Source organism: Primulina eburnea, chromosome 5, assembly GCF_022965805.1.
Source record: "Primulina eburnea isolate SZY01 chromosome 5, ASM2296580v1, whole genome shotgun sequence".
NCBI classification, from domain to species: Eukaryota; Viridiplantae; Streptophyta; class Magnoliopsida; order Lamiales; family Gesneriaceae; genus Primulina; species Primulina eburnea.
Genome location: NC_133105.1, coordinates 26,891,967 through 26,908,223, shown reverse-complemented (window position 1 = coordinate 26,908,223; position 16,257 = coordinate 26,891,967). Strand labels below are relative to the sequence as shown.

Sequence of the window (16,257 nt, the reverse complement as noted above, 5' to 3'; positions counted from 1 at the left end):
GATTTCTCTTTAAATGTGGCAGCTTCATCAAAATAAAATAAAAACTTCACTACCTCATCAACAGAAAGAGTTTGAGCTTCTGATGGATGAACCGAAGGCGGTTGAGCAGATGCATTAATGTCAGAGATTGTTTGTGAAACAGATAGAAGGTCTAGAGCAATCTGATGGCATTGTTCAGCACTGGGAATGTCCTCCGACGTGATCTTTTCAGAAGGAGGTTCAGTGCTCTCCTCTCATTCAGTTGAGCAGGTTTGGTAAGTATTCCTGGTGATGAAGGCTTAGTGTTCGTGCCGGATGATGTAGATGACTGATCCTGAATGGTAGATGTGTCTTTGAGCTGTTTAGAACATGAGTATTCATGTAGTTCCAACATAGAGTCGAGCTTACTCTGTTCTGTAACTGCTGGAAGGTGAAGATCCTGTCGCATTAGAGCAACATGTGTAGCAAGTGATAAGGCATCTGAAGTTCCAAAAAGTCTCGACGACGTAGAGCGGTTTGAATATCAGATGTTTCTCTCCATTCCAAGATGGACCGTTCAAGTTTGGCAGCTGCTTTTATTTTACCGGTTTGAATCAATGAGTCAAATGTTACAACTGTTCGATATTGAATCCATTGATCAAAATTTTCCATCTTCTTCTTCTTAACGGCCTCATTGAAACGTTCGCTGGTGAGGACTATGGCTGTATGTACTGAATTGATTTTTGGTGGATTTTCGATCATGACTTGTTTACCCTTGTCTGTGGAGAGAATAATAGGAACTCCTGAGTAAGAGGACTCAATTTCTGTTTCAGTAATTTGAATTTCTTTTAGCTCTTTGATTGAGGCTGTGGGGATCGGTGCAGGAATTAGTGGTGCAGAAAGATGTTTAACCAGTTTGATCTTCGCCATTTTTGATGTTTCAGTTCGTTTCTTCTTGAAGACCTGAGAGACGGGAATGTCGTCCTTGGATTCATCATTGGAAATTTATTTTAGGATCAGCTTCCTCTTGGTTTCTTTGGGAGTGGAAACAGTCTTTGATTTCTTCTTTTGTTTCACAAATTCTACCCCAGTCTCGGTTTTGATGGAGACTATTTCCTCATCAGCCGGTTGATTTTTCTTGATGAATTTTTCAACCGTTATCCAGTTGAACAACTTGGTCTTTCCAACTTCAGTCATATCAACCGGTTTAACCCCTGCATCAATCAGCATGTGGTAGATTTGAACCGCAAAGTCTTGCGATTGGTTTTCCTTTCTTGATCATAATTACCAGTGTCTTCAATAGAATATTAGACCAGTTGATCTGCATTTTAGATGAGATTGTGGCCATAACAAGAAATTTTTCTAAAGTTATCTTGTCATATGCACCAGCCTTGGCGAAAAGTCCTTTTGCCACAATATCAGCCAACAATCTGAATTCGATCTTTAAATCGCATTTTTGACAGGTTGGAGGTGAAATCGGAGAGTGTGATTGAGAAGGTGCTACGCCAAATGTCAGTATTTCCTTCTGGTAGTGTGGAGAAATCAGTAATTCCAGTCGTGGGTAAGCTGAACAAATCATCAAACATCTTCTGGGTGAATTGGAGGTTTTTGTTTTGAACAGCACAAATAATTTCTCTGTTCTTCATGTATGCAGAGTCACATAATCCTTTAATAACGTGTAAGAGTAATTGTAACTGCAACCTAGAAAAGGACGAAACCCAGAATGTGCTATCGTACGAAACATGGCTTGCATAGGCTTGTTGGGCATGGCAAACACTAATGCGAAGTTAATAACAACTGTGTTTTGACAATGGAGGCAGCCATAATCTTGATTGACAGAGAAAGATCGAGATAAACTCCTGAAAGATGAGCTTTGAACGCAATTGTGTGATAATAGCAAGATAAAATTAAGAATGCTGCAAATTTTGAATACGTATTTTCGGTTCAGATAATCACAAGTAAGTCCACGTGGAAGACTGTTAGTGGAGGAATTTTTGAATGCATAAAAAAATTAGGCGGCGGTAAAATCATTGATTTCAAATTTCAAAAAGATAATTGTCACGTCAATCAGAGGCAGTCAAAGAGTTTGAGTAATTTGTACGAAATGACGTGGAAGTAATGTGCCCCAAAAAATGAACCGGGTGAATAATGTGATTAGGGAGGAAGCGGTTGAGAAGTCTATTTAGTTAATGACTTAATCATTGTTTCCCCTAAACATGTGGATTAAAATGAATCTTGGGAGATGAACCAGCAGTAGATTTGACAAAAAACTTCTTCAGACGCTAGTGTCAGTCATAATGAGAGAGAGACCCTTCATATGATTTTTATATATAAATACAGGTAGAAGGGTTAGTGTCACAATTACTTGAAATACAAAGCATATAAAATCATAATGGCTAAGGACAACAGTTCAAGCGAGCCAGACTTGGCAGAGGCATTCATGGAGTCAATTGTGGCCTCCCGCAAAGCCGCTCTAGAGGACAGCGTCTTTGAGAAGACGCTGTCAACCTGAACTAAGGTCCATGAGCTTCAGTCCTCCCTAGGGGGAGGACTAGTTGCTACCCCCAAAAGGGTGACAACTCTTAAGAAATATCGGCGACGCTTCCACGCCGCTGATACTGCAGACATCTTCTCTGATGAAGACGTCTATCTCCTCATGCTCCTAAAGGATCAGAGGGCTATGAGAAGGATTGCCTTCTCAAAGGAATTTTTACGCACCTCCACCGGAGGGCTGACCGCATGGTTGGCCACATGGAGGAGGGTGTTTAAAGAAGAAATCACTGTTATATTAATGAAATTTCCTATTTTGTATTACTGATTGTCTTTTTGTCTATCCCTTTTATTTCCTGCATTACAAACTGAACATACGCAAGAAGTAATCATATCAAGATAAATCGATTAATCCAAGCATATTTCGGAAATGTGAAAAGTTAGCCTCTGGTAATGGTTTTGTGAAAATATCGGCCGTTTGTTGATCCGTATGAACATATTCAAGCCGAATCTCTTTCTTCATGACATGTTCTCAGATGAAATGATGTCTGATGTCAATATTTTTGTCCGAGAGTGCATAACAGGGTTGTATGTGATTTCTATTGTGTGACACCTCGACCCAATTTAATAAAATACAGCGGAATTTAAAATTTTCTTACAAATGGAAGGAGGTTTCAAATTACATTTCCATAAAATATTTTCAATCAAAAGTAATTACATGATCATTCAAATGATATAACAAAAATACAAAAAATCATTCCTATGATCATGTCCAAAAATACCAACAAAATATCATCTTCCTCCTTCTCTATATGCATATGACTCCGGCCCACAATCAACGTCCTGGCCCGTCACTCTGATCTGCATCACATGAATAAACTGAAATGAGTATAAAACTCAGTAAGTGGAACTCTTACATAGCAATAGACATAGCATACTCTGAAATTCATAGCTTTAAAAACATAAATACCATAAACTCTGAAATGTAAATATCATAGCAATAACATAACAATAAAATGGTATTTCTCTTTTCTCTGTATTGGATTGATATCTATATAGTATCTCTGTCTCTGTACCTATATCCCATCGATATAAATCGACAACTCTGAGGGATATAAGCCTATGGTCGTTGATCAACTAATTGCATGCAATCTCTGACTATGTATCTATCAATCCATAAAACATTTGAATTCTCTCTTTGGCATTTAAACAAACACTTTGCAAACTCTATTATCTTGTATTCCCTTTTCACAATTGAGACATAAAATGCCTCCAATATATATAACAAGTGAATCAATACATAACCATGAATCAAATGAAGGGAATAGCACTTTAAAACCATTGAAACACCATACATATATTATCATGTGAGCACAAAGGATGAAATTCCACTTACAATCACTTGAAACCTTGATTCTAAACTCTTGGTTGAAATCCTAATAAACCATAAATAACACCATCAACATCTCAATAACCAAAAACCCATGTCAATTAATCCATAAAACCAACACATCCATCAAACCCATATTACATCTCCCCCAAAACCAAGAATAAACAACACCAAAAGCTTACCTTAGCTTCCTAGAACCAAGAAGAACTTCGATCTCAACTCAATAATCCAACTAAGAGCTTGAATTAAAGAAAAGAAAGGAAGAAAATAAGAGAACCCTAGTCTCCAAGGAGAGAAAATCGAGAAGGGGGAGAAAAGAAATGAGGGAAAGTAAGCCAACTCATCCATTTAAGCACTTAAAATCTCGAAACACGACTTCACTGTTCATCACCGTGGGTGCGGTAACCCTTGCACCGCAGGTGCGCTAAGCTCACGGCCTCCCAACCAAAATTTGGAATTGACGACCGCGGGTGCGGTCCTAACATTACCGCGGGTGCAGTACCTTCACCGCGGGTGCGGTCACCTTAACACCGCGGGTGCGGTGTGTCCACGGCATTCCTACTCAAAATGCTGAAATTAAGACCGCGGGTGCGCTGCTGCAAGGACCGTGGGTGCGGTCCCCTCTCGGCCAAGACAAAATCTAACGCAACTAAAATCGAACCGAAACGCTGATATAATACAACTACCAACAACGAGCATCAACAATACCACAAAACAATAATAACCAACCATACTATAACCCATAAACACAACTCTAATATCTAAATCAAATATCCCAATAAACATACGAAACTTAAACTGTACCGTACACCGGGCTAGGCTAATATGCTGGTATTGTCACAAAAGACAGGAGATTTAGTAGCTCTGATTCCACTGGTCTTTCAGTTGTTGTTATATCCATAGCATCTGAGCACAACAACTTCTAGCAGCAAGGTATTCTGCTTCAGCGGTTGATGTAGCAATTGACGTATGTTTCTTACTAAGACATGATATTAGTCTTTTGCCTAAGAACTGACATGAACCGCTCGTACTTTTTCTGTCGATTTTGCATCCAGCATAATCTGCGTCAGAATACCCTACAAGATTAAGACTTGAATCTTTGGGATACCAAAGGAACACATTAGTAGTACCTTTAAGATATTTAAGTATGCGATTAGAAGCAATAAAATGAGATTGCATAGGTTTAGATTGAAACCGTGCACATAAACATACAACAAACATAATATCTGGTCGACTTGCAGTCAAATACAGCAAAGAACCAATTAACCCTTTGTACATTTTTGTATCCACGGAGATTCCCCCTTCATCTTCCAGTTTGATTGATGAACTCATTGGGGGTGGTGGCTTGAGAACAATTTTCCATGTCGAATTTCTTTAGCATATCTCGAGTGTATTTGGCTTGATTGATAAATATACCATTTTCGGACGGCTTGACTTGCAATCCTAAAATTAATTTAATTCGCCCATCATGCTCTTTGAAATTGCTCCTGCATCATCTTGGAGAATCTCTCACATAACTTATGGTTAGTTGATCCGAAGATAATATCGTCCACATATATTTGCACACAAAGTGAATGATCATTTTTTAGAATTTCAACAAAGTTTTATCGACCGTTCCAATAAAGAAACCATGCTCAAGCAAGAATTTGGTTAATGTGTCATACCATGCTCTCGGGGCCTGCTTTAATCCATACAATGCTTTGTCAAGTTTGTAAACATAATCAAGGAGAGTGTGATTAACAAAGTCGGGTGGTTGTTCTACATGAACTTCCTCATTAACAACCCATTCAAAAATGCAAAGTTAACATCCATTTGATATACTTTGAAGTCCTTAAATGCTGCAAATGCCAGAAATATTCTAATAGCTTCTAACCTGGCTACTGGGGCAAATGATTCATCAAAGTCTATACCTTCCTCTTGTCTATAGCCTTGAGCTACTAGTCTAGCCTTGTTTCTTATAATTAAACCGTTTTCTGTCATTTTGTTCCTAAATACCCATCTAGTTCCAATCACATGAGTATTATTAGGCCGAGAGACTAGATGCCAAACTTTACTTCTCTCAAACTGATTAAGTTCCTTTTGCATGGCCTCTATCCAATCTGTGTCGAGTAATGCATCATCGATTTTCTTAGGTTCTATCTGAGAAACAAATGCATCACACATAAATTAATTTATCATTTGATTCCTAGTTCCAAGAGGAGCAGTAGGGTTACCGATGACCAGCTCGAGTGGATGATCCTTTTTCACTGGAGACATGGTCCATATGGATTTGACTCGGTTGGTTGAATGATTTCGTCTTCTTGTTCCAGTGCTCCTTCTTCTATTTGTATATTTTGCGTTTGTTGGTTGTCCTCTGGTTCGTGCACCTATTGAGTTTGTTCTTGAACGGTTGGATTTTCTTTTGATATGTTTTCACCTGTTTTTCTCATATCTACGTCATCATCACTGTTGGCTTCAAGGTTAGTAACATCAATATTATTTATTAAATCATATATACTACTACTACTATTGTCATGACATATAGAAGATTCATCAAATACAATATGTATTAATTCTCCAACAGTTAGAGTTCTTTGGTTATAAGCTCTGTATGCTTTGCTCACTCCTGAATATCCTAAAAGGATACCATTATCAGCTTTTACATCAAATGTGGTGAGATATGTTTTTCCATTAATATGAATGAAACACTTACAACCAAAAACGCGAAAGTATCCAACTTCTGGCTGCTTGCCGGTCCAGATTTCATATGGAGTCCTTTCATGATTTTTATTGATCATGGACCGGTTTTGAGTATAACAAGCTATGTTAATGGCTTCTGCCCAAAACCTTTGTGAAGTACTAGATTCGGCCAGCATGGTTCTAGCTGCTTCCTTCAATGTGCGGTTTCTTCTTTCAGCTAATCTATTCTGTTGATGTGATCTTGCAGCTGACAATTCATGTTTTATGCCATGATCTTCAAGATAAGATGACAGGAATTGGTTCAGAAATTCAGTTCCTCTGTCACTCATGATTCTGTCAATTGCTTCACTTTTCTCAGTTTGAAGTCTTTTGAGCAGCTTTATTAGTTGGGCTGCGGTTTGATATTTGGAGTTTAGAAATGTTACCAATGTAAATCTGGAGAAGTCATCTATTTCTACAAGAGTATATTTCTTTCTCCCTAAGCTCATTATGGGTATCGGCCCAAACAGATCCATATGAAGAAGTTCCAGACATCTTGTTTATGAGTTTCTTCCTTTGCTTTTGAATGTTGAGCAGACTTATTTACCTAATTGACAGGCATTACAATTTCTATCTTTGGGAAAGTCAATGTTAGGTAAGCCAAATACCAGTTTAAGTTTGCTAATAGTAGTAATGGATTTAAAATTGAAATGATTAAGTCTCTTATGCCAAAGCCAATTTTTATTACCATATAAAGCAATAAAGCAGGTAGGTTCATTAAGATAATCATCATTCCATTTTACTTTATATGTATTTTTCTCTCTATGACCAGTCAACATGATATTACCAGCTATGGTTTTAATAGTGCATATGAGTTTTTGAAACTCAATGGTAAACCATTGTCACATAGTTGACTTATGCTTATCAAGTTATAACATAGATTTTCTACAAGAAGCACATCTTTAATGATAACTTTGCCGTGGATAATCTTACCTTTACCCACAGCTCTACTTTTAGAATTATCACCAAAGGTTATTGTTGGACCTTTGTAGTTGACTACTTCTGATAAAAGATCTTTGTTTCCAGTCATGTGTCTAGAGCAGTCACTATCCAGAAACCAGATGGATTCCTCCAACTCCTTTTTCTTTGATGCCTGACATTATTGAAATAAGAGATTGGTACCCTTTTTTGTTTGGGTCTTGAGTTTATTAGTCCTTTAAGAATCCACACTTGAATTATCCTGAAGGATTTTTCATGGTGTGTCCTAAGGTGGTGGTGTGTGCAGTGTCTTTTCTTTTTCAGTATGTTGTTTTAACCATCTGTCATTGTCACTCAACCGGTAACTCTTTTGAACAGGTCGGATGTTGTGGTAATGGTTAGGTTTAGTTTTTGAATGATATCCGGTTGAACTTGACTTTCTGCTGGCCCAACATGAACCGTTGTGAGCAGTTGTATTTGGCCTGTGTCTGAGCCACGATTGATTGGATTTAGCATTCTCAATTTCAACGTATCTTAAACCACATCGCCTTCTGTTATTTTCAGATTTACATTCTGAGTGCCTTGATCTTCAGTATTATCATGTTCATATACCGTACTAAATCTGACAAATTTAATTGGTTTTAAACTGTCTTTTTCTAGTAGAGGTTGAGTTGGTGCTCCAGAGGTGCTGCATTCATTAATGCTATAACATAGTCCGGTTCTGTCTCCGACCGGTTTGTGCATCTCATGCATCCTATTAAGAGAATCAGAGGACTTGTTCCAAGTGTTGACTGTATTTATCAACCGTTTATTTTCTTTTGACGTGGCATGGAACAATCTTCGCAGGTCATCGTTCTCAGCTGTTAGCAGATTTAGCTTTACTCTTAAACTGTCAACCTCTTTTTGTTACGAGCAGCTAGAGAGAGTCAACTTGTTATCTAAGTTTTTATTTTTGCTTTAGCTTCATTGAACTGCTGTGATAGCCCTTTAAACTCATTTACCATGTCGTGTATTGCGGTGACAAGATCTTCTCGTGTAAATTCATCAGAGTTAAAGTCAAATACCATCTCATCAGTATTCTTGATCTTCTTTGGCCATGAGACATTTTACTTTCTCATCTTCTCTTTCACTTGAAGATTCTTCATAGATGGATTTTTCTGACTCTGATTCAGCCTTCGTTTTTTGAGAGGTGGATGGTTCTTCTTTAGTTCGTATTCCAAGCTCGAACTCATACGCTTTAAGGTCGGCAAAGAGGTCATGAACTTCCAGCTTGTTCAGATCTTTGGATTCTCGCATTGCTATAGTCTTTACGTCCCATTTTCTGTGAAGAGCTTGCATAACCTTTAAAGCAATTTCATGGTTAGAATATTATTTTCTTAATGAAATGAGTTCGATGATAATACCGCTGAACCTTTCGTAAAATTTTGCCAGAGTTTCTCTTGGCTTCATTTTTGCATTATCAAACTTTTGGATGACAACAGTCAACTTGTTTTCTTTTGTTTGATCGTTGCCTTCACATAATTGAGTGAGTTTTTCCCAAATTTCCTTAGCAGTAGTGCACGTCTTGATTATGACGAACATATTTTTGTCCAGAGTCTTGTACAGGATATCTTTTGCAACGTTGTCCAGATTTGCCTTCTTTTTATCCTCAGCTGTCCATTCGGATATGTGCTTTTCTTCCATCTGAGGAGCACCTTCGGTTGTGGCGGCAGCTGTATTCACTTTCAAGATTTTCATCGGCCCATCAGTGATAATATACCACATATCATCATCTTGGGCTGCTAGATATTCCTGTATACGAATTTTCCAATAATCATAATCTTTTTTAGAAAACATCGGAATTTTTTTGAAAGATGCCATAAGTGTTCAAAAGATATCAGTGTTTGAGAAAACCCCGCTCTGATACCACTTGTTAAGATCGAGAAAGAGTTTAGAGGGGGGGTTGGTGAATGAACTCTTTCAAATTTTCTCCTGTAAAAGGTCGATTTCAACCGTTTTTAGGCGGTTGAAAATTTTTCTCAAATGGTTGGAAATGTGAACCACTATTAAGTGCGGAAAACGATTCACAATCTCCAATACAACTTAAACACGTTAATAGGCTTAATATATAAGTACAGACTCGAAAAGTAAGTGCTTGCAAGAAGTAAGATGATACAACGTTTTTATGGATGTTCGGAGAATGAATACTCCTACGTCACCCCTTCTTCCTTTTTAGGAAGGATTCCACTAAAAGACTTGCTTTACTGAAACGTCTGCTTTTTTATTGCTTAAAAAGTACTAGCATTTTTTAAAAACACTCATAATTTTGGCCATATACCTGTACTACACAAAAATATTTTTATAAAATATTTTACCCATTAAAATAAAACTTCAACCACTAATATTTAAAAATCCAAAGGAATCCGTCAAAACATGAAGTCGACAAATGTTTTACCAAACCTAAAAAGCAATAAATTTGAAAAGTATATCACATACTAAACTTCTCAAAAATCTCTCAAAAGCATAAATAAATAGTCTTAAAATCTTTAACGTAAAACATGAAACATATATCATAAATGCGGAAGAGTAGAAGCGCTGGTTCTCGGGTTGTGTGCACCTTCAGTCCAGTCAAATCAAGCTTCAAGACCTCCCTCAACCTCACTACACCCATCACACTTAGTGAGTCTAAAGACTCAACACACCATAATCTTGATAACAAGTATGTGTATAAAATCACATGCAACAATGAAAAATACCTTTACGTATAAAAATAGCATATTCATGACATCAACCATAAACATGTACATTTTTCTTTTTCCTTAACATAACATTACATAAAACCTCTTCTCATGATTATAAACATTTTTCCTTTATTGAGTTTAGATTGTTAATTGTAACTTTCCTCAATCCTCAAAAGTCGATGGATCCATCTACATGAAACCACAGTACTGGGCGGAGGGGACATCAGCGACATAAGATCGTCAACTGAGCCTTGGTCTATCCTCAATCATATCCGTATATCCTCGTATCCTCATTCGTCACAATTACTTCACTTTCATCAATGTTTCATATTTTCATCACTTTATAAAATCATGCACAAATATCATTTTCTTTTGAGACCAAACATGCAACATATATTTTAAATGTCAACCTTAATCCATAAAAATTCAAAAGACATTTAAAACTCATACTTTAGTCATGTAAAATTTCAAGACATTCAACAATAATCATAATGTCATAAAAACAAGCTTTAGAACACTGCCATGACGTCTACTAATTTTTAGGTGTAAAAAGACCGTTTTACCCCTAGGCGTAAAATTCTTCGATTATGAGTTTTTTTCTTGAATTCATCGACTCTAACATGTCCCAAATATTTATTTAAGCCTAAATTAAAAGTTCCACAATTTTATTTAGCTTAAACAATAGGCTTTTTAATTAATTCGTTTTGAGCGTTTTGAAGGCTTTTAATCCCGAAAAATTCCAATCTTTAATATAAAATTTCTAAATTCAAAACTTAATCTTTTTAGATCCTTTTAGCCCTTATGAACCACGAATCGACCCCCGTGAGCCGCGTTTCGATTTATTTTACTTTTAAAGACCCTAATTCGAACTCCTTGATCACCCTTGAGTCATCTTGAAATTCTATCGAGCCACGCCCGAGCCAGCCCCTTCCTAACCATTATAAGGACCATAAGAACCAGAGAGCCTATCCCCAAAGTTGAAAACCAAAGCCCCCAACCCATACGTAATCTAGCCGAGACTCCTAATGTGATACCCTTGTCCCACATCGAAAATATCAAAGATTTAAAATGAGTTTATAATGGCTAACAATGGACTTCTATAGCAACTTGGGTTAATCATTTTCGTAAAGCGAGGACGAATACGAAGTAGTTGCTATAGGGGCCCATTGTGCAGTCACGCAGGTGCGGGCCCGGGCTCGGGCTCGGGGCGTGACAGAATGGTATCAGAGCCGGTCACCGGCATGGAACACCGGGAAATAAGTGCTATGCGGGGCAAAGTGCTACGTGCATGGGAGCCACCTCTTGAACCTGCGGGGCAAAGTGCTACATGTTGGGAGCCACCTCTTGAACCTGTAGGAGCCACCTCTAGATTCTCGGTGCTGGTGGATCGAGGGGTCAGGTCGCGACGAGGACGTCGCGTTCTGAAGGAGGGGTGATTGTGATACCTTGTCCCACATCGAAAAAATCAAAGATTTAAAATGAGTTATAATGTCTTACAATGGACTTCTATAGCAACTTGGGTTAATCATTTTCGTAAAGCGAGGACGAATACGAAGTAGTTGCTATAGGGGCCCATTGTGCAGTCACGCAGGTGCGGGCCCAGGCTGCGGGCGTGACAGAATGGTATCAGAGCCGGTCACCGGCATGGAACACCGGGAAATAAGTGCTATGCGGGGCAAAGTGCTACGTGCATGGGAGCCACCTCTTGAACCTGCGGGGCAAAGTGCTACATGACGGGAGCCACCTCTTGAACCTGTAGGAGTCACATCTAGATTCTCGGTGCTGGTGGATCGAGGGGTCAGGCCGCGACGAGGACGTCGCGTTTTGAAGGAGGGGTGATTGTGATATTCTTGTCCCACATCGAAAAAATCAAAGATTTAAAATAAGTTTATAATGGCTTACAATAGACTTCTATAGCAACTTGGGTTAATCATTTTCGTAAAGCGAGGACGAATACGAAGTAGTTGCTATAGGGGCCCATTGTGCAGTCACGCAGGTGCGGGCCCGGGCTCGAGGCATGACAGAATGGTATCAGAGCCAGTCATCGGCATGGAACACCGGGAAATAAGTGCTATGCGGGGCAAAGTGCTACGTGCATGGGAGCCACCTCTTGAACCTGCGGGGCAAAGTGCTACATGACGGGAGCCACCTCTTGAACCTGTAGGAGCCACCTCTAGATTCTCGGTGCTGGTGGATCGATGGGTCAGGCCGCGACGAGGACGTCGCGTTCTGAAGGAGGGGTGATTGTGATACCCTTGTCCCACATCGAAAAAATAAAAGATTTAAAATGAGTTTATATTGGCTTACAATGGACTTCTATAGCAACTTTGTTTAATCATTTTCGTAAAGCGAGGACGAATACGAAGTAGTTGCTATAGGTGTCCATTGTGCAGTCACGCAGGTGCGGGCTCGGGCTCGGGGCGAGACACCTAAATGCCGAGGACTCCTTGTCACGAGCTTAGGCCCTAGCCAACCAACCTAGCTCCTGAACCAACCTCTCAAGTAATTACCTAGGACCCCAAGTAGTTGCCTTATCCTAGCCCGAGACCCCAGACCAAGCCCCTCAACCCATGCGAGGCTGCTGTCAAGAAGCGCACAAGCGCTGCCCTCAAGCTAGGACTAAACCCAACGGGGGGAATTAGTGTATAAATTTATAAAATATAAATTTCTATATTTAGTGTGTATATATATATATATATATATATATATATATATATATATATATATACATACATATATACCCACAACAGGGGGAATTAAACCTAAGACCTCGTATCTTGGGCATCATTCGGTCACTAGGTCAAGGGAGTCAATTGATATAACATATATAGTCTTTGTGGTTAGGGGTGAGCAAAATCTCGGTTAAACCGAAATAACCGACCGAACCGAGCCAATTCGAAAATTCGGTTATTTCGGAAATTCGCTTTTGAAAGTTTAAAAAAATCGGTTAATTCGGTTCATTCGGTTCGGTTTCGGTTTTCGTTAAAAAAAGATCGGTTAACCGAATTAACCGAATAATAAATTAATTTTTTTTAAAAAATAGATTTATTATATAATTTTTAATATTTTTAATGTTTTTATATTTAATTTTATTTTTTTTAAAAAAATCGGTTAATTCGGTCACCGACCAAATTAACCGATTTTAATTTGGTTAATTTATGATCGGTTATTAAAACTAGTTCGGTTAGCAAAATAATTTCGGTTCGGTTCGGTCCGGTTATTGGCAATTCGGTTCGGTCACGACCGAATGCACACCCCTATTTGTGGTAATGTCTCGAAATATATAATCGTATTGTGATATGTGTCGTTTTTACGTATTTTATCGCATTAGTCTGTGTGCGTTTTGCATTGAGCATCATTTATTTCAGTCACATTCTGTTCATTTTAGAGTAAATATTTGCATTTTATCACATCTCACTCGGGCGTGATGAATTTGCAGGAAAAAGGGCCGGAAGAACCAAAATCGGAGCCAAGTGCCAAGTCAAGACAAAAAGGGCAGAGGAGTTGGCGCTCGGGCGGTGAAATTGTACCGCCCGAGCGCGAGATGAAAGTCCAAAGGACTAAAGACAGAAAGGTCGGCGCTCGAGCGGTAGTTTTCTACCGCCCGAGCGCGAATGCCACTCATCCCAAGAGCTTAGACAGAAAGGTCGGCGCTCGGGCGGTAGTTTACTACCGCCCGAGCGCGAATGCCGCACAAGTTCAGGGAGAATACAGAAAGTGTGGCGCTCGAGCGGTACTTTTCTACCGCCCGAGTGCCACCTATTTTATGGCAAGATTTCATGCTCGATTTCTTACCTTAGTTGGGAGGATGGCTGGAATGGAAAGGTCTGTTAGACGTTTTTGGTCGACATTCAGAGAGATTGTGAGGGAATTTTGGCAGCCGTCATCAAGTTTAGAGAGCACTTTTGCGCTTGGATTGAAGATTTGAAGATTCCGAGCACCGTTCTTCGCAGATTTCGTCACGTCTCGTATTTCTAGTTTATTTTCCTTTATTTAAATATTGTTTTGCTTATTTTAATTATGAATTCTAGTAGCTAAACTTTCATATTTGTTGGGATTAAAGGGGATCTTACCCCAAAACTTTGATCTAGTTAATTCATATTTCGATTTGTGATTTGTTCTTGGTTATACTATTGTTTTATTGTGTTGTTAGAGCATAGCTAACTTTAACAACGTTTTTATATCGCGAGTGAGTTCGAGAGAATAACTTGTGATAAGAACTAGTAGTATAATTCGCGGATCTACAATTTGCATAGATATATGAAATTGGATACGTGCCGATAGTCATAGTCCTTAGGGTCGAAAACTAGGGGATTTCATCAATCGAAATGCGATTCATTCTTGATAAATAATTAAAGACATTTAATTACTTCATTGAGTGAATTAGTTTGGCATAGCTCGAGAGAGTGTGTTCAATTGAATAGGAAATCCTGTCGGAAGCGTAGAACACAATCGAACGAATTAATTAATTAATAAGGGGTAGGTGAACCAGAATTCCCAACAAATTCTTTTATCATTTGAAATTTAATCAATCGATTTAGCAATCATATTTTATCATTTAATCTTTGAACTTGTTTATTTAATTTTCTTGCATTTTATTAGTCATAACACAACCAATCACCTTTCGTCGCTAAAGTTTTAATAACTAAAATAATAATTGTTAAATACAGTCTTCAGCAGAACGATACTCGTATTCACATACACTATATTATTACTTGACATCGTGCACTTGCGATTACTTTTTGAGCATACAAAATCATATTTTATTGGGGAATTCACAGTGCAAGTTTTGCTCGATCAAGTTTTTGGCGCCGTTGTCGGGGACTGTTAATCTACAATTATATTTCTAGTTATTTTCTTTAGTGTATTTTATTTTTATTGAACTAACACTCCATATTTTAATTCAGATATCTCTTCCGGTGCATGCCAAAGTCACTTGACTTGGAGCTTGAGTGTGACCCTGAAATTGAAAGGACTTTCCGCAGGCGAAGACAACAGCAAAGACTTAAGGAACTGATGGAGAGGCACGAACAAGAGCAGGAGGCGGAGCGCCAAAACGAGAGACGAATTGAGATGCCTCGCCGCATACCCATGTTATAGTATGCCCTGCCTTCTTTGGATGGTGCACGCCCCAGCATTGTGAGGCCGATTGTGCGGGCAAACCAATTCGAAATCAAACCAGCCATTATCCAGATGATTCAGAACACTGTCCAATTTGTAGGAACTGCTGTGGATGATCCAAACACACACATCGCGGATTTTCTTGAGATTTGCGATACTTTTAAATTTAATGGAGTTTCTGATGATGCTGTTAGACTGCGTTTATTTCTTTCTCTTTGCGTGATAAAGCTAAAGCTTGGTTGAATTGTTTACCTGTAGGTTCGATCGCTACATGGGAGGACATGGCGAAGGCGTTTCTCATCAAATACTTTCCTCCATCGAAGACCATGAAGCTGCGGGCAGACATCACAACATTTGCTCAGTTCGATCAAGAGTCACTATATGAGGCGTGGGAGCGTTTCAAAGATCTATTACGAAGATGCCCACATCACGAGTTGGCACTTGGGTTAGTCGTTCAAACCTTCTATTATGGCTTACTTACTCCTAATCGTACTATGATAGATTCTGCTGCTTGTGGAAATCTATTGAGAAAAACTGCTGAGGAAGGATATGAGCTACTGGAGGAGATGGCTGCTAGCAGTTATCACCCTCAATCTGACAGGAACAATCAGCGGAAAAGTGCAGGGGTTCACCAGGTAACTGATCTATCTGCTATTACTGCACAACTTGATGTCTTAAACAGGAAACTGGATGGCTTGAACATGGGTGGCACGGCTATGCAGTCTTCAAGAGATATTCTGTGAGAAATGTGGAGGTGAACACGATGCGCCGGACTGTCAAGCTGACAACCCCTTCTATGTGCAAAACGGGGTATTGGTCAATCAAGTGGGAGTCAACCATCGTCCAAGGAATGATCCGTATTCGAATTCATACAATCCTGGATGGAGGCAACATCCCAACTTCTCATGGGGTGGCCAAAACAGTCAGAATCGACCACAGGGA

General features: G+C 39.0%; 1 non-coding gene across 1 annotated transcript; it reads right to left on the bottom strand.

The window, feature by feature from the left end:
• Positions 1-15,645: 15,645 nt before the first annotated feature.
• LOC140833193 (small nucleolar RNA R71) lies at positions 15,646-15,751 on the bottom strand. Its single transcript, XR_012118326.1, has one exon. It is a non-coding gene; the product is annotated as a small nucleolar RNA R71 (small nucleolar RNA).
• Positions 15,752-16,257: the final 506 nt, after the last annotated feature.